This window comes from Onychomys torridus, chromosome 18 (genome assembly GCF_903995425.1).
Source record: "Onychomys torridus chromosome 18, mOncTor1.1, whole genome shotgun sequence".
In the NCBI taxonomy this organism is placed as follows: Eukaryota; Metazoa; Chordata; class Mammalia; order Rodentia; family Cricetidae; genus Onychomys; species Onychomys torridus.
The window spans coordinates 47,017,006-47,039,749 of record NC_050460.1 but is presented as its reverse complement, the minus strand read 5'-3'; the positions used below and the strand labels follow the sequence as shown (position 1 = coordinate 47,039,749).

At 37.4% G+C, this 22,744-nt stretch overlaps 1 protein-coding gene across 1 annotated transcript in view; it reads right to left on the bottom strand.

The window, feature by feature from the left end:
* Ctnna3 (catenin alpha 3) overlaps window positions 1-22,744 on the bottom strand; it is a 1,414,880-nt gene that overhangs the window by 5,835 nt on the left and 1,386,301 nt on the right. The gene's annotated exons all lie outside the window — the stretch shown is intronic.

Genomic DNA, 22,744 nt, shown 5'->3' with positions numbered 1-22,744 from the left:
CTCTGTGATAGGAGCTGTCAGGGCTGAGGCTCAGACACTGCCTCTGTGTAGTTACTGAAACCCATCAGCAGCTGCTGGCCTGGATGCTCTAGCTCTGCAGCTCTAAGAGCTTCAGCTCACACACAGAAGAAGTAAGTGAGATGGAGTAAGGAGCTGAGGTTATGTGCCTGGGGCTGTGGTCTCGCTGGCTGCTTCCTCACAAGAAAATTTAATTAGCTCCATAATTTGCCAAGCCTGCGATCCGTGAAAAGGTAACACCAAAAATATATATGATTTTAAAGGCAGTAATATTTGGCAACAACACATGCATATATATTTGTACAAATATTGTTTTACGTACATACATACTTTCCTTATTAAAGTCACAATAGTGAAACCCGTGTACAAGGCAAAAAAGACAAAAGTTTTCCAAACACTATACAGGAATTTAAGTACTCACAAGTGTTTTAGAGGAGGTAGATGGTGTGTGTATGTGTGTGTGTGTGTGTGTGTGTGTGTGTGTGTGTGTGTATTGTTTGTGTAGACATTGGTTGTCACCATCTTCCTCTACCATTCCCTACCTTATATTCTGAAACAGGGTTTCTCACTGAACCTGGAACTCACTGCCTGACTAATGTGCCTGCCCCATTGAGCACCTCTGATCTTGGAGGACATTAGGCAGCTTCTGCATCTGCACACAGCCCTATAAAACTATTGAATTTTAAAGAGAATAGCAGGAGTCATTGTTAAACTGCCAATAGATTACAAAACTAAATCTTCCCTTTTATAATTGTTTTCATTAACTCCCTAGTGCCAGGAATGGGTTACTTTTGGGAGTTGTTGGACAGTGGCTTAAGTGTGAACTTAAGACCCACCCACCCACCCCCCAAAAAAACATACACTTTTGCCAATGCATTTGGTTACTTTCCAGAACTTGATGATAAGACCCTTTTGCTGAAGACATGCTATACTGGGGCAGAGAACAGGAAAAATCAAGATGGTACTAACCTGGAAGCTTCATCCCAACTGGTTAACTTTCATAGTGTTAGGAAATACTATGAAAAGTACCAGAGGTTAAAAAAAAAATGTAATCAGTAATCTCACCCAGGCATGAACCTGGTGAACTTTGAGAATGATTGGCCAGGGCAGACATGACCACTGATACAATGGTTGCACAAATGTTGTGAAATCCAATCAGAAGGACTTAAGGCTTGGCTCCACATTAAACCCATACTTAGCATCATTATCAAGCTAAGAAACTATGGGTAGATAGCTCATAGACTATGGACAAGAACCTGCTAGTATTATTCTGCTAAATGGACATAGTAATAAATTGGCTCTTAATGACAACTATACTCATAAAGACACCTCTCAGACCTCATCAGAGAAGTTTCCATTTGCAGTAGATGATGATGAACATTGAGGGTCACAGTGCAGAGAATAATAGAGTGCAGAATGATCAGTTCTTAAGAGAAGATATTTGTTGTACCCCTCTTCCAAAGGCAGACTAGGGTATATAATTAGCTAAAGAGTCAGAGAAAGTAGATGACCACAAGGAAATAGTGTCTTTAGAACACAGCAGGGAGTTTCACATATGAATTCCCAGCTAGCATGAAAGCATAGACAAGACCTACATAAGCCTACATTGGGGACCAAATTCCAGCATGGTGAGACTAGTTGTTCATGAAGTTCATCCTCTAAGGAGCTACTGGTAAGGTAATCATTAGCTACCAAGAGAAGTCAGTTTTTGCTAAGAGTGTAGCTCCTGATAAGTTAACTAGGCTCATACATAAGATCATACATCCACCAATATGTGGGAAACACAAATTGGCCTTAATGGGGGAAGCAAAGATACAAACAGGACAAAGAATTCATCAGGGAGAAAAGCGGTTCTGGGAAAACTTGGAGGAGGGAGAGTGAACATGATCAAAAAAACCTGGTCAAATGAAATTCTCAAAGAACTAATAATAAATTATCCCCTGGTGTTCAGTAAAACATGGATAGTACTTTCCAAATGTAGAGCAGGAAAAAAAAAAAACAAGGTTTTCCAATTATTGAAATATGTGAAGATACTGAGTAATGACACTCCTCAAACATGAATGCCCTGGCTTTGTGTTATGGGTTCCACACCATCACAGATTCTTCCATAAAAGAAGATCCTAGGGGCCACCTGCCAATCAAGATCTCATCAGTGCCTTTGACCTTCTCACCCCCTTTCTCTTGTCTTCTTTTTGACTTTGTCATATTACCATGGATAGACTACATGGGCTTCCTATCCCTTTGATTTCTCCATGTAAGTGATATCTCTAGACAGGCAGAGGAGGAAGGAAGTTCAAGTTCAACCCAGGCCTCACAGTGTGGGAACTGGCTTGTCTTCTTTCTCTACTTAATCAGTAAGCCCCTACCTGTGCCATTATAATCTCTCAGCCTGGTCTCTGAAAATCCTTTGACTTTAAAACCTTAAATGGTTATAGGAAAACCTTCTGTTCCACATGACTCAGAGAAACCAAAGGACAAATTATGCCCCCTGGAGAGCATGAAGACTAGTTTTGCAGACAGCAGATTAGGACAATTGTTCAGAGAATACTGTTATTTTATGAGGGAAAATTCCAGACCTTGTTGAAGACGTTTCATATTTATGAACTATGTGTACTGAGATGTGTACCTCTGAGCTATTAGCCAAATCATAAGCAATGGGCAAAGAAAGCCTAGATAATGGTAGGAAATTTCATTGAAGGTCTATCCATGGAGAAAAAAAAAATCCATACAACTGGATGCCTGCAAAACATTATTTAAAATCCTTTTTATTCAGATCTAATTTTATGAAAAATCTTTTTAGAGAGAGATTTAATAGAGCTCTCTATGTAAAGACAAAGGTAAATTTGAGTGAGGTAATACAGGGCTTTGGCATCCATAGCCAAATTATTGAACAAAATGTCCTTAAGATCACCTATGCAGTACAAGATTATTGACTCATTTCAGATGCCTAGGAGAGCAAACCAACCAGACTTTAAAATTCAGATCTATGGGATCTTTATTATACAGCACTTGAATTAACTGAAAATTCTGCTGGCAAGTATAACCTGAAATGTTTGCTGCAGAGAGGCTCTTTCTCGCTGACATCTGCTAGCACTCTCCTCTGAGCTAGATGAAGAACTGAGCAAGGCATCAGTTATGACCCTAAATGTCTTCCTATTCTCACACCTCAAGTAATATGTAAACATTGTATACACACACACACACACACACACACACACACACACACACACACACACAAATACACGAGATAGAGAGAGAGACAGAGACAGAGAGACAAAGAGAAAGAATAAGAGAGTTTCCTATTCATCATGCCAAAAAGAAGATGATAATTTGCGTAATTTTTCCAAGAGTACTCTACTCAGACCTAAATAGTCTTCTAGTGTAAATCAACATGTGCCACTTACGACAGACAAAATGAAGACACTTGTGTTTTCTTTTGATTGTGGGACTTGTGCATACTCTGACTAAACTGATGTGGTTTCCAAAAATAACTGAGCACATAGCAATAGTCTGTTAGTGACACCATAAAATTCTTGGTAGTCAAATAGTGTCTAAGCCATGACAAAAATTGAAGGTGTTTCTTTTTAAATATTTAGGTGAATAGTAAGGGATTATGCCTAATAAAATTTTATTCCAAGTCCTGTCCTAAAAACACCCAAATAATGCTCATCTACAAAGTCTTCATCAGTATTATTATCCTCTTATTACTGTATGTATATTTTTCATGCTTTGTAGTATGTTCTACAAAATGTCAGTTAAACCACAATACAATTTTGACTGGTTCCAAGATGCTTTCAGATTAAAGACTTACCCCTACTTGAAAATATATCAAGAACACTTTACCATAGAAGCTTCATCATGACAAAAACTTCTTCCCCTTAACTTCCAAGCCTCTGTCTCTGTAACTGGTATATAAAGGATATCTGTTTTCTACAAAAACTAATGTGCTATAGTTTCAATAAGAATGGTTTTCATAGGCTCCTATATTTGAATGTTTGGGCCATAGTTTGTGAAATTATATTTTGGGGAGGATTATGAGGTATGGCCTTGTTGGAAAATGTATGTCATTAGGGGTTTTTGAGGTTTTGAAAGACCACACATCCCAGTGTGTCTCTTTCTTCCCCCAGCTTGTGGATCAGACGTAAGATCTCAGCTACTGCTCTAGCGACATGCCTGCCTATCTGCTGCCATGTTCTGTACCATGATGGTCAGGGACTTGCTCTGTAACTGTAAGCAAGCCTACAGTTAAATGCTTTCTTTTATAAGTTGCCTTGGTCATGGCATCTCTTTACAACCATATAAAAGTGACTAAGATATAATGAGAATTACTTGAGGCATAATTCCTTGACAACTTACCATGTGAATTTGGAATATCTGGTGGAAAAGTCTTATCTAAATCATTGTAATTAGTGAGAACCAAGAGGGATATTCAGGAAGACCTACTGGACACTCCTTTTTCTTCTCACCTTTATATGTGAAAATACTGTAATACCCTGTATTCATAAAATAGATCTACACTCTACACTCTGGATGCAAGATAATCATCAAGCATGCAGTTTGCAAGAAAATTCTGAGCTTAAATGAACCATAAACCCATTAATGCAGCTCTGTCACAAGAAGGAAGTATGGCTTCCCAATGCTTGTATGAATAGTCATGTTAATTATTTCTGCTGGGATTATTGTTTAGTGGAATGGCCAAGCTTGTCTTTCTTACACCCATCTAGAAAATCTCATTCAATGAAGACTAAGGCATGTCTGTGAGTCTTAATGTTTAGCTGAACTCAGACAACCCTGACTGACATGAATAAAAGCAATACTGAAAGGTACATATGTGGACTTTGGTTCCAGGCATAGTAACAGTCTATAATAATTGATAACTTCATGGTGTGCTAATAGAAATTGACACATGGCTACCTTATGAAACAATGCTACTATTATTTTCATTTGCTAGATGAGGAAACACTAGGACTGGGTGGTCAAAAGGACATAGTTATTAAATATTAGAGATGGAATTTGAATGAAGACATTCTGGTTCCATTCGATGTTTTTTCTCATTTTGTGACCCTGACTTTCTATAATATCTCAGTTCCAATAGAGGTTATTGTCAGATATTGAATAGTTAGAGAGACTCTAACATCTGTAACATAACATCTAAAATTTAAAAAGTGACTACACAATAGTCCTGCCTTTAAGGATGCAGATGTTACTTTTTAATGTGTACTGGTACTAGAAACAGGAAAGGTATTTCACCTGCTAAGCCATTTTCTTTGCTAAGATGATGGTTTGAAATTACTCATTCTTTAATAATTCCCAAGAAACATGTTTTTATACCACCTTCATTCCCTTTTGAATCACACATTCATTGCATAAAACACTGGCTTTATACAGCATTTGTATCATGCACTTTCATCATATTCAATCTCCAGTATTCCATCTAAGCCCTCTCCACCCAACCAGCCTTGCCCTATTCTGTGCCATAAATCATATTAACAGGCTTTAAAGCATTTGAAGGCATCCAGTTTAATATTTCTACATTTGAAAAAATATTCTTGATTATAGCCAATAGACCGTGAAAGAATTACATTTAAAATATGGGCATCAAGCAAACAAATAAGGAACAAACACACACACACACACACACACACACACACACACACACACACACACACACACACACACACACACACATACACACACGCACACACATACACACACACACACACACACACACACAAGAAACTATAAACATATTAAATTATAGCTTCAAGGACAAGGAAGTGCCTAAAATTCATTTGATCATTAAAATGTATCAGTATAAATATAATCCTGCTTAATAAAATACGTTTCTGATCCTCAAAGAAAAAATAAATTAATTTGTTTGCTTTGCTTTTGAAGCCTTGGGGAGGACAGAGAGCTCTAACTCTAAAAATCTTTTTAGCTCTGACTTGAAGTGTTCAGTTAAAATGGTTGGGTGAAGCATCAGAACAGATCTTGTTAAAGGATATGCTGGTAAGAGCATAAAATAACTACATCTGAAAATATTTACAGGTCCCTTTTTTGTGTTTCTAACTTATAGGGACCATTGCTATTTCTAGAGTAATCTCTAAACATGGTTACCATACACTGAAAAATGCCTCAATTTTTTTCAGCAAAAATTCATGAGCAAACTCAATGGGTTCTAACACACCATAAACCTCTGGAACATCCAACTTATCCCAACACTTGCTTAATACATTCTATTATCTACAAAGAGATTTGAAGGATGGTCTACATTGAAAGCATTCTCCCCTTTTTTCAGATGCATTTCAACAATGCTAAACAGCCTCGATGACTTAATAGGCAACTTCTATAAGGGCTTTGTTAAAACTAGTTAAAATGGAGTTGGATCTCCAGACTTAAGCTGTCAAGGTCATTACTAAGATGAAAAAGAAGTTATTGTTGGAGCGTGAAGAGTATTCCAGTGGGCCTCTGATAGTCACACAGCAAACATGTCCTTGGCTAACTTCATTAGAGCATGAGAGCAGGAATTGATAACCACTGCAGAAAAGGTGGAAGTCAATGCACAGAATCACTATGTACTGAACATGCCTCAGCTTTAAAATAAATATGACATTTCTTTAGTTGGAATCTTGTCCTGCCAGAAATAGTTTTTGACAATAAATTTTCTCCTGTGGCAAATACTCTAGGCCCAAAGCATTTTATATCACTTGAAAATCAGATAAGAATAAACATAAGGGCTGTTCTAGTAGCTCCTCAGAATGCACTTGGATTTTATTTGAGACAAACAATTATAAAATAAAACGTTGGTGATTTAGCTCAGTGGTAGAGAGCTTACCTAGCAAGCGCAAGGCTCTGGGTTCGATTCTCAGCTCCAAAAAAAAATGTATATATTGGAAATAATTATCACTCTCCCAACGATGCTGATTGAAAGACAAATACTGTGGCCAGAGAGATGCCTCCATGATTACCATGATTAAGAACACATACTACTCTTGCAGAGGATCAAAGCTTGGTTCTCAGAACCCACATCAACTGATAAATTAGCTCAAGGGCATACAATGTCCTTCTCTTGACTCTGTGGATTACTGTCCCCCCAAAATACACAAAAACCAAAAATAAATATTTTATTTAAAAAGAAAGACATATGTTTAGCTGAGGTACTGATTCTTCCAAGTAATAATAGCTCCTGAGACATGAATTGAGAATATTAATATGTTCTTTCCCAGAAAAGCTAGAAGGAGTGGGCTGGGCATTGGTGTTTCATCCTTTGTTCCTCTGTGCTCTATCGTCAGTCAGGACACTGAGGTCTGCCTTCCCCACAGATATGCCTGTGAGAGTATGACATTTTCACAATGTTGCAGGATCCAAGGGCTAAGGAATAGAAAGCACTAGGCTACTTCCATGATTCTATCTTCAAACCTTTCATGAACACAAGCAGGAAGGAATTGGCTCAGTGATACTAGAGGCCCAAGACAGCATTAGCTTTAAACACAAGGAGGATTTCAACCCATCTACAGATATTATATAATCTATTTTCAAGCTCTTTTGATTACTACTAATTATCCTGCCATTCAACCATACTATTAAATATTAAGCATATATATTATTTTTTAACCTTTCTTTTTATTTATATGTATATCCAACATATTTTGATTATTTCCAACTCTTACCCCCTCATCCATGCCTAACACCCCTGAGCACCTGTATCACATCCCTCTTCAAATTTCACATCCTCTTTTTATATGTATGGATGTATTTGTTTGTTTAACTCACTGGATCCAATATGCACATGGACACAGTGGTCAATTACCACTGGGGAAGAGAGTCACTTTCTTCAGGAGCACACTACTGATAAGTTCTCCTTGTCCCAAATGGATAGTCAGCAATTTTTAGCTCACACACCTCTTCTAGAGACATTTTCAAAAATAAAATTGTCTGTTTCTCCAGCATTGATCCCTAGGTGATTTTTTTAAATCACATTTGGACAATCCTCAGCAACTTTGAAGATGTGTTTTCATGAGAGAGAGACAGAGACAAAGATAGATAGATGGAGAGAGAGAGAGTATTAGAGATGGAATCCAGTAGGCTTACATGTGCTAAACATAGGCTCAACCACTGAGCCACATGTAGCCCAGCTCCTTTTTAGTCAATTCTTGATCTACCCACAAAAATATTTCAAGTTTCCTCTGTCATCAAACCTACAGCATACCACCTCTCACCTGTTATGAATTTACTCACTTAAAACAAATGTAACATGGAGAATGGAACACTGGACCAGAAAGAGGAATGGAAGAAGCAAAGCCGAGGGTGTCTGCATCTCTGCCTCCTTCCATCCCAGCCTTTTCTAGCCAAATAAAAGCTCTTTGTCTTCCAAAATATACAACCTCTAGATTCCTTTTCTTTTCTGTCTTCTGGAGGCCTTATACAATCAGCAGTTCTCTCCATGACACATCTCTACTCCTTCTTCTGGCTTTTATCAGCATGTTTAAATGTTGACAGAACCACCCTACAATTCAATGAGACTTTGGAAATGGTACCTTTACCCCAACTCTCTTTTCATCAGCTCTCAAGAAATCTGACTTGTACTTTTCATTAAGCATTCCAAAATATTATATTTAATATATATTCATAAGAAAATACTGCATACCTCATATGGCATATCATATACATCTATTTAAAATAATTTAATAGCTAAGCATGCAGTATAGTTTCACCTAATCAAATTTTATTTATATCATTAATGGCCATTTTTTAAGGATATATTTTAAAAGTTATTTTAAAGTATGTATATGTGGGAGAATATGCACAATATATACATGCAAGGAATCATGGGTGTCTGTGGATGTTTAATGTACCATGAATTACAGGTGGTGGTCGGTTTCATGGGTAATAGAAACTGAACTGAGTCCCTCTATGTAAGAGCATCAAGGGCTCTTTACTATTAAACCATGTTTCAGTTCCAATTAATATATATTCTTATAGACTATTCGATGAGATAATGTAAGGGTGACTCATCCTAGAGCTGATGGATTATTAGACTGCTTAGAACAACTATGAATGGCTAAGCAAATATTCCAGTATGTACCTTTTGGCAAATAAACATATAAAATTTTGCTAGTGTGGACCAGGAGGCAAATGCAGATACTAAAATGTGTATTGTCAGGTTTATTACTTGTTTCCTAGAATCTCTAAGGTGCCCCTCTAAATTTATGTTCCCACCAATAATATCTGAGAATTCAAGCCAGTGTACATCAGCTCTATTTTTTCCTTCTTTTTTGGCAGGAAATTGGATGTTATAAATATAACTTTATAAGAAACTAAGAAAATGATGATTAAAGTCATTTTGCCATTTCAAATTCCTCCAAGCATGTATGAGCTTTATGGATACTCAGGGTTTTTAGCCAATTGTGGTGGTCTGAAGGAGTGTGGTGTAAAAGACACTTAGGTTCCAAGTTCCCTTTTCCTGTTGGTTTATGATGCTAAGGATGTCTTAGGCAAGTAGTGAACATCTTCATATCTTTCTTAATAAAGGGTGGGCTCAATACCTAGTTTTACTTATGGGCTATCTTTATTCTTTTTTGCTCCTTATAGCTTCTGAATGTGTGTTCCATAAAAGACAGATGACTTGCAAATATTTTATCATCTGTGATATTCCTTTCCATGTTCATAACTTTGTTTCTCAAAATGCACAAGTATTCTTAACTCAGTGAATCTCATGTGACACATTTTGTGTGTCTTTTGTTGTTTTGGTTCTATCTAAAATATTTGGGTATAACAATGTCACTGAGCTTTTTCATGTTTTCTTACAATGATTTGAGACTTGGGACTCAGTTTACATTCAATGTTTTGATTTTTCTTAGTAAATGATATAAGTACATATTCTTGAAAAAGCTATCCAACTGTTCAAGTACCATTTGACAAAAATAATGCTTTCCTTAAAATTGCTTTCAAGTAAAATTGATAGTATGTGTTTGGCTCTATTTCTAGACTTGTGGATCTCATTTCCTTGTTTAACCTCACACCAAGAACACCTTCTCAGGGTAGACTTGCATGATACCTGAGTTAGGAATAAGAATCTCATTTTACATGTTCCAAATGACAATTTTTATCCCTCTCAACATCAAATTTATCATAAGACAATTAAGCGCCAAAAATAGAGATGACGGTTATGATTCATGTGGTTCTATTATTTGAAGTAATCAGCACAGATATTTAGCACACAAATAAAATAAATGCTATTTATATAAGGTGTAGAGCTATACATGTAGAGATGATAGGCAAAGTATTTTTCAAAATGACCACAGTCATGCTTTCGATTAGTCTCCTGTACCCTCCCATAAAGGTTTTGCCATTGATAAAACTATCAATGATTCCCAGATATTCTGTATTCAACCTTCACCAGGAAGTTTCTAGCAGCTAGAATAATAAATGAATCACTAACAAATGCCTTTTTCTCATTATTTATGTAACTTAGAACCTGTCAAAGGAATTCTTCTCAGAAAGTCTCAACTTCCCAGCTTTAGATTAGCATCCCTATTAAAAATTTCAGGCCAATGGCTAAATAAGAAACATATCTTATCACAAGAATAAAATGTTAGCTTTGTAACAAACAGCATACTTGGATTCCAGCTCTGCTGATGTTTGATGCTGCATGAGAAGTAATTAATTAAAAAGAGGTTTTGTGTTGATAGTTAGGGTTTGTTTGCTTCTCACAAATTTAAATTTATAAGGTAAAAGGTCAAATAATATGACACAGAATATAGGAAATTTGATTGAACAAGAGTTAGGACAAGTTGCCACCACCATTGATAGCCGAGATGTGTTGCCTGGTGGGTCTTCCTTGTCATGGACTAGTACCATGTCTACATACTTCATGCATCTCTGTAAACAGTGTGAGGCCAACTGTCCTTGTTATCTGCCTTGTGGTGAGCATCATATTCCAGCTCCAGGAAGGAAAACACAAATGCTTCCAAGGGTTTCAGAAGGCAGGTCAATGTAGGAATGTGGTCATATGGGAAATGGAGAGAAGCAGAAGTGCTGATGGCTGATCACATCAGCACAAACTACCACAGTCTTTGTGGTGGAGAAGATGGAAAACGTAAAATCATGGGACACAGGGTACCCAAAGTGGAAGTCTGTCTGTCAATAGTCTGACCATTATCTCCTATTAGTTGGCCCTGACTGGAAGTCATTGCATGAAACACCTTGACGAAGTCAAGGTTCTGCAAAGCACAATGACAAAGATGATGGGAGTTCTGACAGAGCATCCATTTCTCTCTGTTCCTCAGTGGAGGTGTGTTCTCATTTAATCCCGAGAACCTTCTCATGTGTACATTTTCATTTCACATCTGTATATTTCCTCAATCAATATTGTTCATAAATAAATTGTCAAGCTGTTAGCTTAGCTTCATCACTGGTATACACACACATACACACCACAATGTAAATACACATGTACATACCACACATATACCTATATACATACACACACATTCACACACAGAGACACATATGCACAGATACACACATACACATACAGATAAACACACATACACACATATACACAGAGACACTCACATACACAGAGTTACATGCATGCACACATAAAGAGACACACACATGCAGAAGATATACACATGCACATTCATAGAGATACATGTGCATGCATGCACACACTCAAGTACACACATAGAGATACACATGTACAGAGATACACACACGCACACATACAAACACAGAGACACACATATGCACATATATACACAAATACACACATACACACACAATCGGAACAAGCCTTCCTTGTCTCTGAAGTCCTTACATACTTAAATGGTCCTTAAAATGTGTCAGACATGCTTATGATTCCCTAAAACAATGCTAGTATCTTATTAAAATAGGATCTACAGAAATAAAGAGATAAATAAATTAATAAATAATTTTACAGCATTTTCATCAAGTATGTGATTTATACAGATTTTTGTAGATTGCCTCTTTATAATTTTAAGTAAAATGCCATTTTGTCAAATATTTTTATATAGCCAGGCGGTGGTGGCACATGCCTTTAATCCCAGCACTTGGAAGGCAGAGGCAGGAGGATCTTTGTGAGTTCAAGGCCAGCCTGGTCTACAGAGCAAGATCCAGGAAAGGCACAAAGCTACACAGAGAAACCCTGTCTCGAAAAACCAATATATATATATATATATATATATATATATATATATATATATATATATATATATATATGTATGTATATATGCATGGAGTTTCACTGTATGCTTAATCCTTTCATTATGACAACTTTTCCATAGTCTTCTAAGACTTAACTGTAGTTTAATGGAACCCCATAAATTATATCATTGACCACTATGACTAAAATGAAGAGTAAAAACAATAATACCTGTAACATAGAAACTATATTGAATGTATGAATATTATAAAATTGCAACAACAAAATTTATGAAGAAGGTGCCACTTTCCTGGGTTCTTTCTTAACTGTTTAGTGTCCCCCTGTTCCCACTCTCTCACATGCTGATATGCTTCAGAACTGTGTGCATATCCACTCTAGCCTACAAAGGTTATGCATATGCATTCCATCAGTAGTTTAAATCTAGGATGAGCAGTTGCTTGATCCAACCTATCAGAGCAATAGAGCAACTGGTAAGGAGACAGGCTGTTTTTTTTTTTTTTTTTTTTTTTTTTTGGAAATGATTCCAAGGGACGCCTCAAGCAATAGAGCTGTAATCTGAGATGTGAGGCATGGAATATGTCAGTAAAATGCAATGCACCTTGAGGAAAACAATTAAAGTGTCCTTCAAATCATGGCCTTCTATTTATTTCACACGAACATTTTGTATCTGAGAAAGTATCAGGGGCTGGGGAATTGTCCACAGTGGGGAAATAACTAGAACGTTCTGCTGCTGAATTTAGTTTCTTTTCAAGTCAGACATCTCTTTCAGCTTGCCTAGAATGTCTTAGAAAACAAAAGAATCTCCCAGAGCCTTGCTATAGATAAGTACAGCTGTCTCCTCATCGAAGGGAAGAGGTTCAGATACATTTTAGAGCAGCTGCCTCTTGCCCTCCCAGCTGCTTGGGAAATGAGAAACTTTTCTGGCAGCTGGCCCCCACCCCAAAGCAGTGGGTGTCTGAACTAATCCCCAGGCAACAGAATGCAGTAGACTGCAGACACAGGAAACCATGTGTGGCTTCAAATCATCCTGATCTTTGGCTTCGTGTACATTCAAAGAAGAAAGCTCCTAGGGTAGGTTAGGTGACTGAGATCAGGCAGGTGCTTAGGTGTTCCTGTGCAGCAAAGGAGGAAGTAAGCACAACTGTGAGCTTAGAAATTGGCTCAGGAAGGCTGGATGAATCCAAGCAAGTCCTTCCCACTGAGCAGGAAGATTTCGTTTTGTTTTGTTCGGGTTTTGATGCATAAAACAGAAACATGTCCACAATGACTCTGGAGGACTGTCTTATGACAGCATGATCAACACTCACTCTGGAGGACTGTCTTAAGATCTTGTGATATGCAGACAGTGAGTTGCATATATGCTCTCCTCCCTAATTATCAAGGCATTGAGAACAGTAGTAGCCTTCTTTTCATAAGAGTAATCATAAAACTTGAAATAATGAGGAAAGATGAACTTCTAATAACAGCTCCAATTTTTCAAGCCTATGTGCAAAGGCCATAAGCTGCAAGGCTTATATAAATGTATTTATACCATGCCAATAGGAATTTTGTGATGGAATTTAATTCCATCAAATAAAACATCTGACAAGTATAACATAGAGGATCCTAGGATCTGGACATCATGATCAAGGCAGGAAGAGATGGACTCAAATCTGCATGATACCACAGCCTGTACTGTCCAGCATCTAGGATAGATGCTTTCCCAAAACAAGGAAATGTCCTGTATATTGGTAAAAATATCTCTTCTCCCTTGTGATGTGATTCTTTGGTCCTTTGTGAAGTCTCCCAACCCACTGTTTTTATTCCCCCTCTAACATGCAGTACTGAGATAGTGTCACATGGTAGTTTGGGAGTCTTGCACATTTAAAAAGATCTCCGCACTTGAACTCTGGTTGGCAACTGCCCCTGGTTTCTCTGGTGGACAGTCACTAATCTCACTCCTCCTCAGATACTTGTGCTTGGCACAAGTGTGCATTCATTCTGTACCACACATGCTTCAAAAGAAAGCATGACTTTGGTGGTTGAAAAGCATTATATTTATGGGCATATCTTAGTAGACTCCAACACCTAATAAAAGACCATGTTTTTAAGTGTGTGTATTTCACTAGAAATGCTAGTTTTATTTTCTCTTTTAAATTTACCATTTGACCTAACATGCATAGGTTCAAGAAATGTGCAAGTGTGAAAACAAGAAAACAAGGGTCACAACGCGAGAGGAGAGTTGTCTTCTTGGGCAAAACTTTTAACCCAGAGGTCTAGACACGTGGGTACATTTCAACAATGCATGCCATGTGTCACAGGGGCCATAATTTGATGGTAATAATAGTTCAAATACTGAACTTGGAAAGTGATTTACTGTTTCTACATAAATTAGTCTGTCTTAAAGGTTACTCATCTAATTATATCCCTTCATTCAATTGTATTCTGATCTACTAGCTTGAGTGGAACAAGAAAGAAATAAGAGTTTAGAATGAGCTTCCTAAGAGCCAAACTAGAAATCCACTTTAATGACACAGTGGCCAATGAAATGGGCCTTTTCAAAAGGAGATATGTTCTGTGTGTTACTGTGTATTTTAGCAAAGAAACAAAAACAAAAATAAAACAACTGTGATTTTCTTCTCTGGGAAACACAGACAGAAACTGAACATCACTGGTTGTTCCTATAACATCAATAGAAATACATATCATGTTCTAAGATCCAAAATTCTATATCCAAATTATTAAATAACCTTGTCTTGCACTTTAGTAGGCATCTGGTTTGTTTGGTTCATCTTGAGCAATGTGTCTCAAGCAGACATTGTTAGTTGAGTGTCCTGTAGCCATTTGTCCATTCTTCATTGATAATGGAGCCTTGCTGTTATTCCTGCAGCAATTAACCCAGCCATCAAGGAGAGGGCAAGATTGGGTCATTACCCTTTATGACTAATTGGTCTGGAGATGATTCATGCCACCCTGATATGATCCAAATATGTTGTGTGGTTTCAGAAAAGATTTGTAATTTATGGAAAGTAACTCCTCACTCTCTTGCACCTTAAGAAGCAGTGGTCCAAAGATAGGAGAATTTGAGTTGCTGAGTCCGTATCAAAATAATAAGCTAATACACAAGACTAGACAACAGTAAGTAACAGATGGTGACAAAAAAAAATCATGGAAAACTTTCAGGCTGGGTGGCATCATAAGACCATGGAATAACTATAATCTTAACCTCTGGTGATGACTTATATATTTGGCAGTGAGTTTTGCTATGTGGAACCAAAGGCATCCTATTCTAAACCCATTTTTCCTCCCAGCCCGAAGGTGTACAAATGAAGATGACATCATCCTCCTTCTAGCCAATCTTCCACATGCTAGCCATCTTGAGAATTCGTTGTACCTACATTCCTCTAACTCAATTTGCCTCACATTACATCTGTACACACACACACACACACACACACACACACACACACACACACACACACACCTGCTTGCTGTAGGTACTTATGAGTGTCTGGTTCTATGTCAGATTCCTATTTAATCCCCAGTTCCCATCTTTGCTTACACAATGACTACACCATTTGCAATCACTCATCTACAACTACTTCAGCTTGATTCTGTAATTTGAAACCCAAACTATTATATCCATGGAACTGAACCCAAGCTGTTTATATTTACTCTCATCTCTACATTGCAAGATTTAGGAGAGACTAACTAAATCACAGAGAACATTTATGCTGTGCTAGAAATTTGGTAAACTGAAGCTATTTGATTTTCTTTTAAAGTAGATTGTATTTAAGATGTTACATGCAAAGACTTTCAGAAATAAATTCTCTCTGTCCCCCTTGATTGAGGCAGGGTCTTTCTTGGTTTTTCTCCAGATGGTCTACATAATACAGGCTTAGTTGGCCCACAAGTGTTGAGTAATCCACCTGTCTATGCCTTCCATTTCCCTGTAGGAAGGCTAGATTTACAGATGCACACTACAACATCTGACTATACTGAACATGAGTTCAGAGATGTAGCTGACTTTGTTAGTACTGAAGAGCAAGAGCTTTGACCCACTGAGCCATATCACCAGCCCTTTAAAACACCCTTTAGACACATGCTAAAGGGAAAAAGCATTGAGAGCGTAAGATAAGCAAATGGCTTGTGTCTCAAACTTTTCTGTACCAGGTCTGAACAATTTTGGATGACTAATGTGATTGCTCTGTAACTCTAAGTCACCATTAGACATAGGTATAGTGATTATAACTACCTAAAGGTGACAAATATCTAGATAGATAGATATAGAAAGTTATATATAGATGTGTATGCATGCTGTTATGCCACACTTCCAATAGTGTCTGACCCATCGTATGTACTCTATGCAAAATCTTACTTACAGCAATAGTATTTTCTTATTTTATATTTAACCCATAGTCATCAAAGTGTATAGATTCTACCCTATAAACCCCTTTCTTCAATTTTATATCCACTTCACCAATTCAATATCTCTTTTACACAAAGAACTGAAACAGCCTCTCATTTATCTCTCTGGTTAGACTCCCGTTCTTTAATTCATGATGGGGGAATGTCTCTCTGTATGCTGCAAATATGTGTTTCTCTGACTGGTTGATAAATAAAGCTATTTGGCCTATGGCAAGGCAGCTTAGAGGTAAGCAGGAAATTCAAAGGGAGAGACAGGAAGAAGATGGGGTGGGGGATGAGATGTCAGCCTGTCTCCAGGGAGCAGCTTATCATGACACACAGGTAAAGCCACAAAACACGTGGCAACATATAGATCAATAGAAATGGGCTGAGTTCAAATATAAGAGCTAGTCAGTGGAAAGCCTGAGCTAATGGCCAGTTTTAATTAATATAAGCGTCTGTGTGTTTACTTGGGGGTCGTGAGTAGAAGAGATTTGTCCCGACCACCAGCCGGCTGAGACACAGGAAATCTTCCAGCTACAAATTTGCACACAAGGGACTGGGGATTTAGCTCAGTGGTAGAGTGCTTGCCTAGGAAGCACAAGGCCTTGGGTTAGGTCCTCAGCTCTGGGAAAAAAAAAAAAAAATTCGCACACACAAAAAGTTGTATTTCTAAAGCATAATTCTGGTGATTTTTCTGTTTTATAAACTTCCATATAAGAAAAATAACTCTAGAATGAAGTCGTGGGTGTTGACTATGCTGTATTTTCAAAAGATCATGCTGTCTTATTTTGCTCCCATCTGCCTGACACTGGGTTCTTTTCTCACCACATAAAACAAAAGCATGCTCTCCTGTCTTTGGGATGTATTTATCTCTTTTCTAAGAGTTACTTTCCTTGAATTCACACTTATTCCTTCAGACTCAGCAAGATTGTGGCAGTGGTCCCCCAGCGAGATGGCAATGATTTCCCAAGCTCTATTTTCCCCTCTCAAGAAGAGATGATCATGAACTTCTCTGTCCTCATTGTACTCAGCACACTCACTCTCATTATAGCACTTGCCACTGCAGATTGCTGCTCCCTTGTCCTGATATTCACTGGGAAAACAGATAGAAAACTAGAGATAAGCAATAAACCAAACTCAATTTTTATTTGCTTGTTGGCTCACATTTAAGTGGTGATTATACCTTTTACAAGAACCTAGAGAAATAGCTATCATTTCCTTTGATTCTTTGGGTCTGGTAATCCGGAGCACTTTGCAGCCACATTTATGGGGTTAAAGACAGCAAAATAAGGAGCAGAAGATGAATGCTAATTTAATCAAAGTAGGTGTAGATTTACTGTCTGATATCAAGGAGAAATATATTAAATGACTCCTTTGACGCTGCCTGTCTGAAATCAAGAACATTTAAAAGGAGAAAAGCTACTGATTTAAAATCTCCATCAAATATTTTTAAATATTTTAAAAGAAATCATTGATTATTGGCAATCTCAGTGAGATGGAATTGAGATGACATAGTTATTCTTAAGAGAAATTTACAGAGATGAATAGGCCTCTGGATTGAATTTCTGTTATTTATTGCATTTTGATTCCATTAAAACCAGAATCTGAATGCTGTATTTGTTCTCACCTTGATACTTAAATCTGATTCATAAATCAGTGTAGAAGAAGCTCCAAAATACCAAAATTCAAATAGCCCTATGATCCAGCTCTACAAATTTTGCACATAGTCTCAAAGAGCTCCACATCATACTACAGAGAGATTCTTTAACATCTATGCTTAACTCTGCTCTGTTTGCAATAGCCAGGAAACTAAACCAGCTTAGGTGTCCATAAACTGGCAAATGGATAAAATGGGGCACATATACACAATGGAAAGAAAAGCAGAATCGTGAAATGAAGGGAAATAGATGGGATCATCATAAAGCTTAAGTAAGGTCAGAAATGACAATGTCGTACAACACCTTCATACATGTATCCTAGCTCTGTTACATGTGTGTATCAATGTATGAATGTGAGAAATGTCCTTGGACCTGGGAAGGGGTCATGAGACATGGTTTTTTTTTAAAGGCTTTATGTTAGAGGGATGGGAAAGACAATTAAACATTTGAGCTATTAAAGATGAAGGGGAAAGAGTGGGGTAAACAGTACAGTAAGGGAAAGAGGGGGCTGGAGATGAAGGAACGATAGAAGAGGGAGAAAAGTATAGATCAATCAACTAAAACCAAATATGCATGCACATCCCTCAAGGAAGCTCTTTACTATATGAATTAATGTTTAAAAATGGGCTCCATAGCCATCTAAAACCAAAGAAGTCTGAATTTAATCTAATAACACAACAAGACAATATAGAATTACTTCTCTTTTTAGCACAGTCCAAGTTCTCAGCCTTGTCTCAAAGAGAAAAAACATGATGTATGTCAAGAATCCACTTGCCACATCTATAACCTTGACATGGCTTATTGGAAGTAAGTAGACAGAATGATGATTGGAGGCTGAAGGGAACTGGTAGAGGCTTGTCAGAAGGAAGTTTGATTTATAACCTTTCTAACTGATGACTCCTCCAGACTCACGTCAAATGGTCTTTCTGGATCTCAGCCCTGAATTTATTTAACCTTTGTGGCTGTGCCAATTTATCTACACCTATTAAGACTGCCTTTCCCAACAATGTGGACCCCATTTAGGACAGACATGGGGAACTGTAAAGTATTTTTGGCAAGTAGCTCCTTGACTTCGAGCCCAGTTCCATTTCCTGCCTTATGTGTGAATAAGTTGGGCCCTTAGTACCCCCATGTCTGTGTTCTGACTTATAAGGTTTAAGTGAAAACTCACATAGACTAGTAGAAAGATATTTTCAACCATAACTCAAGAGATTAAATGTTAATGTACACTTGGTTACCAAATAGTTTTTGTGGTTATGCACACTCTCTGAGCTTGAATTTCTTTGTGCATTATATGTTGGACTGAATTATTTACAAGATCTCATCCAGTTATATAACATTAAGAGTCTTAATTATTATCTTTTCCTTTGGGTCCTCCTACAGACCTTTTAAATTCATGAGAGATGATGTAAGTGTCTAGGTTCTTATACTTAAATTCTCTTATTTATATTTTTAATATATGCAAGTTACTTGCATAATCCCATGTATTACAAAGTCTTTTGATTTAGTATATATTATTGGCATTACTTATCTATTAGTATTTCCCCTTGTTTCTGTCATTCCTTTCAAATTAAGTACATCCTAAAATAGTCCAATTTTATGGAACTGCCAGAGTCCCTAATGCTAACTTTTCAGGGGTAACCCTAAGATTTCCATGAAATGAGAAACAGCCTACACACATGTTTTTTAAGCTTTCAGAAAACTATTCTTGTAACTTCCAAAATAGCAGTCCAGAGAACTCTACACTGGAACTCCTGCTACAGACTACTCTATACTGTGACTACCAGTACAGAGCACTCTAAACTATGAATATTGGTTCAGAACACTCTGTACTGTGACAAATGGTCAAAAACACTTTATACTGTGACTGCTACTCCAGAGCACTCTACTTGGTGCATATTGGCCCAGAGCACTCTATATTGTCACTACTTGTCTGAACATTCCATGCTGGTCCAAATACTCTATACCTTGACTACTGGTCCAGAGCACACTATGCTGTAAATACTAGTCCAGAATAGTCTACACTGTGAATTCTGGCCCAAAACAATTTATAATATGACTAATGCTCACAAATACTCCGTACTATGACTACTAGTACTCTATACTCTGATAATGGTCAAGAACATACTGAGACTACTAATCACAAACAGTCTATACTATGACTGGTTCATTACACCCTATGTGTGACTACTGATCCGGAACACTGTATATTCTGAAAATTGTCCTCAAATGCACTATACTGTGACACTGGAATAACTAAGCTCTTTTCAGCAGGATTGTTGATAGCAAAGTGCAATGTCTTAGTGTTTTGGATAAAAGTAGACTGAAACAAAACTTTTACATTTTAATGAATAAACAGGGTGACTTAAAATAATCTAACAGGACATTATATATTATTAATTGAAAATAATTTGAATAGAATTGAGTGATAGGTTTTTTTAAATCACTATGTTTGACCACCAAAATCACAATTAATAGAATACCTAGCTAAAATCAACTCTAATACAATTTTATTTTATTTTAGCAGAAATCAATATTTAACATACAAAGGACATTTTGAAGTCTTTCAGAAGGAAGACTTCTAAAAAATAAATAACTGTGTTGCAATATGAATGGACTCTACTGCCAAATGTGACCATGCCCTAAGAAGATTTAACAGCCAGTTACTGAGAGAGGTTGCTGCATATTATGTCATCTTTCCTGAGACTATTCAAAGTCATTGATGGTAAATATTTTCAGCTCTCAGACACTCCCAAACAATATTAAAAACCCAGCAAGAGACATCACTCCATTGTGTGTTATAGACTTGCAGCCAAGTTCACAGTGATGTTATTAGGGTTAATAATGCAGAGTCATTCAGATCATTGCCAGGAAATGAGATGATTTGGATATAATTGGAAGAGTGGTTAGATATGTACTAAGAAGACACGTGAGTATATTTAGCTCCTCATACAACCACACGTTTTATAGTTTTAGGAAAAATATTGAATAAATGAAAGAATGACTGAGAAATACACAGAATTCTTTTTGTGGTTGTTATTGTTGCTATTGTTTAAGGATTATATTTTTAAGCATACCAGTTCTTCAAATGACAAAACACTGGCATTCCCAGATACACACTAGGGTTTGGTGTTGTAGCCTATTCATAAGTAAGTTTATAAAATTTGTGATTCTACACACACACACACACACATACACACACTCACACACTCATTCACATGTTCACATGTTTTTTTTTTCCTTCTAGTAGTCTGCCTCTTCAATCTATTCAATTAACCTTCCTGTCATATTCATGTTATTTATAAAATATTAGGTTGTGGAGCTCTGACATCTCAGTACAATATGTAAAATCTGTTACAATGTCAGAAACACTGCGTCCTTTCTATATTTTATTTTGAGAATTAATGAAATCTTATAAGTGTTTGACAATGAAGCTTAGATGACCAGAAGGGGAAGTGGGGTGAAGGGCCTTTTCCTAGGTCACAAGGCTAATCACAACTTAGAGTAAACTTTTGCATACTTTAAATGCCTAGCAAACACAGCCTACTATGTAGTAAAGAATTAGTAACAACTGCATATGTATTTTAGCCATTTATTGACAGTCAAATATCTCTATTGTTGATTTCACTATTCCCCCTTTTCCTTAGATGAAGCACAGAGATTTTGGTAACATACACTGTAACAGGGGCAGGCCCTGAACCCAGGGATGATGGGTCCACATTCTTGACATTAAGCAGGCTCTCCAATCCAAGCAAATTCAGAACCTAACCTGTCTAGCAGCAGTGCATATTTTCTATACACCATTACCTCCCTAACACCAGATATGACAGTGTAGAGAATAAAAAATGTATTCAATTTCCCTGGAACATTTAAGCTGAGTCTTTCAATGTAGGAAATAAGGCTAGAGACTGCATCATTCCTACCAGCTGTGCAGTGGAATTGCCATTTGTTATCCAAAGATCTGTATTTCTGGTCTGTAAGGGACTAGCCATGGTATTAGCAAATATAAAGTCTGAGTTCTATTGCGTGTCCACAGTGCTACTCTAGCTGGTCATCTGTCATGTTGGACAGCCTGCTGACTACTAGCCATCCACCTCACTTTATGCTAAGTAACTTTATTAACTTAATACCAGAGGGCTAGGGAGTTAGCAAAGTCAGTAAAGGGCTTTCTTTGCTGAGTCCCACAAACAGTAGATAAAAAGCTGGGTGTGGTGGTGGCTGGTTGAATTCTAATCAAAGTTCTGCATAGGCAGAGAGAGGAGGATGCCTATGGCTCATTGACCGGTAAGACTAGACTACTGTTCTGAGTTGGTCAGTAGATCATATCTGAGGAAACAAATAAAAAAGCACTCTGGCCAGGGAAGCAGGTAGGCTGAATGCAGATCCTTACCTCTCCCTTCATTCCTCTAAGTCCAATCCCCCAGTCTCATCCCACCTCTGTAGCAGACTGCCTGCTGCAGCCTCTCCACACTCTCTGCCTCCATTCCCAGGG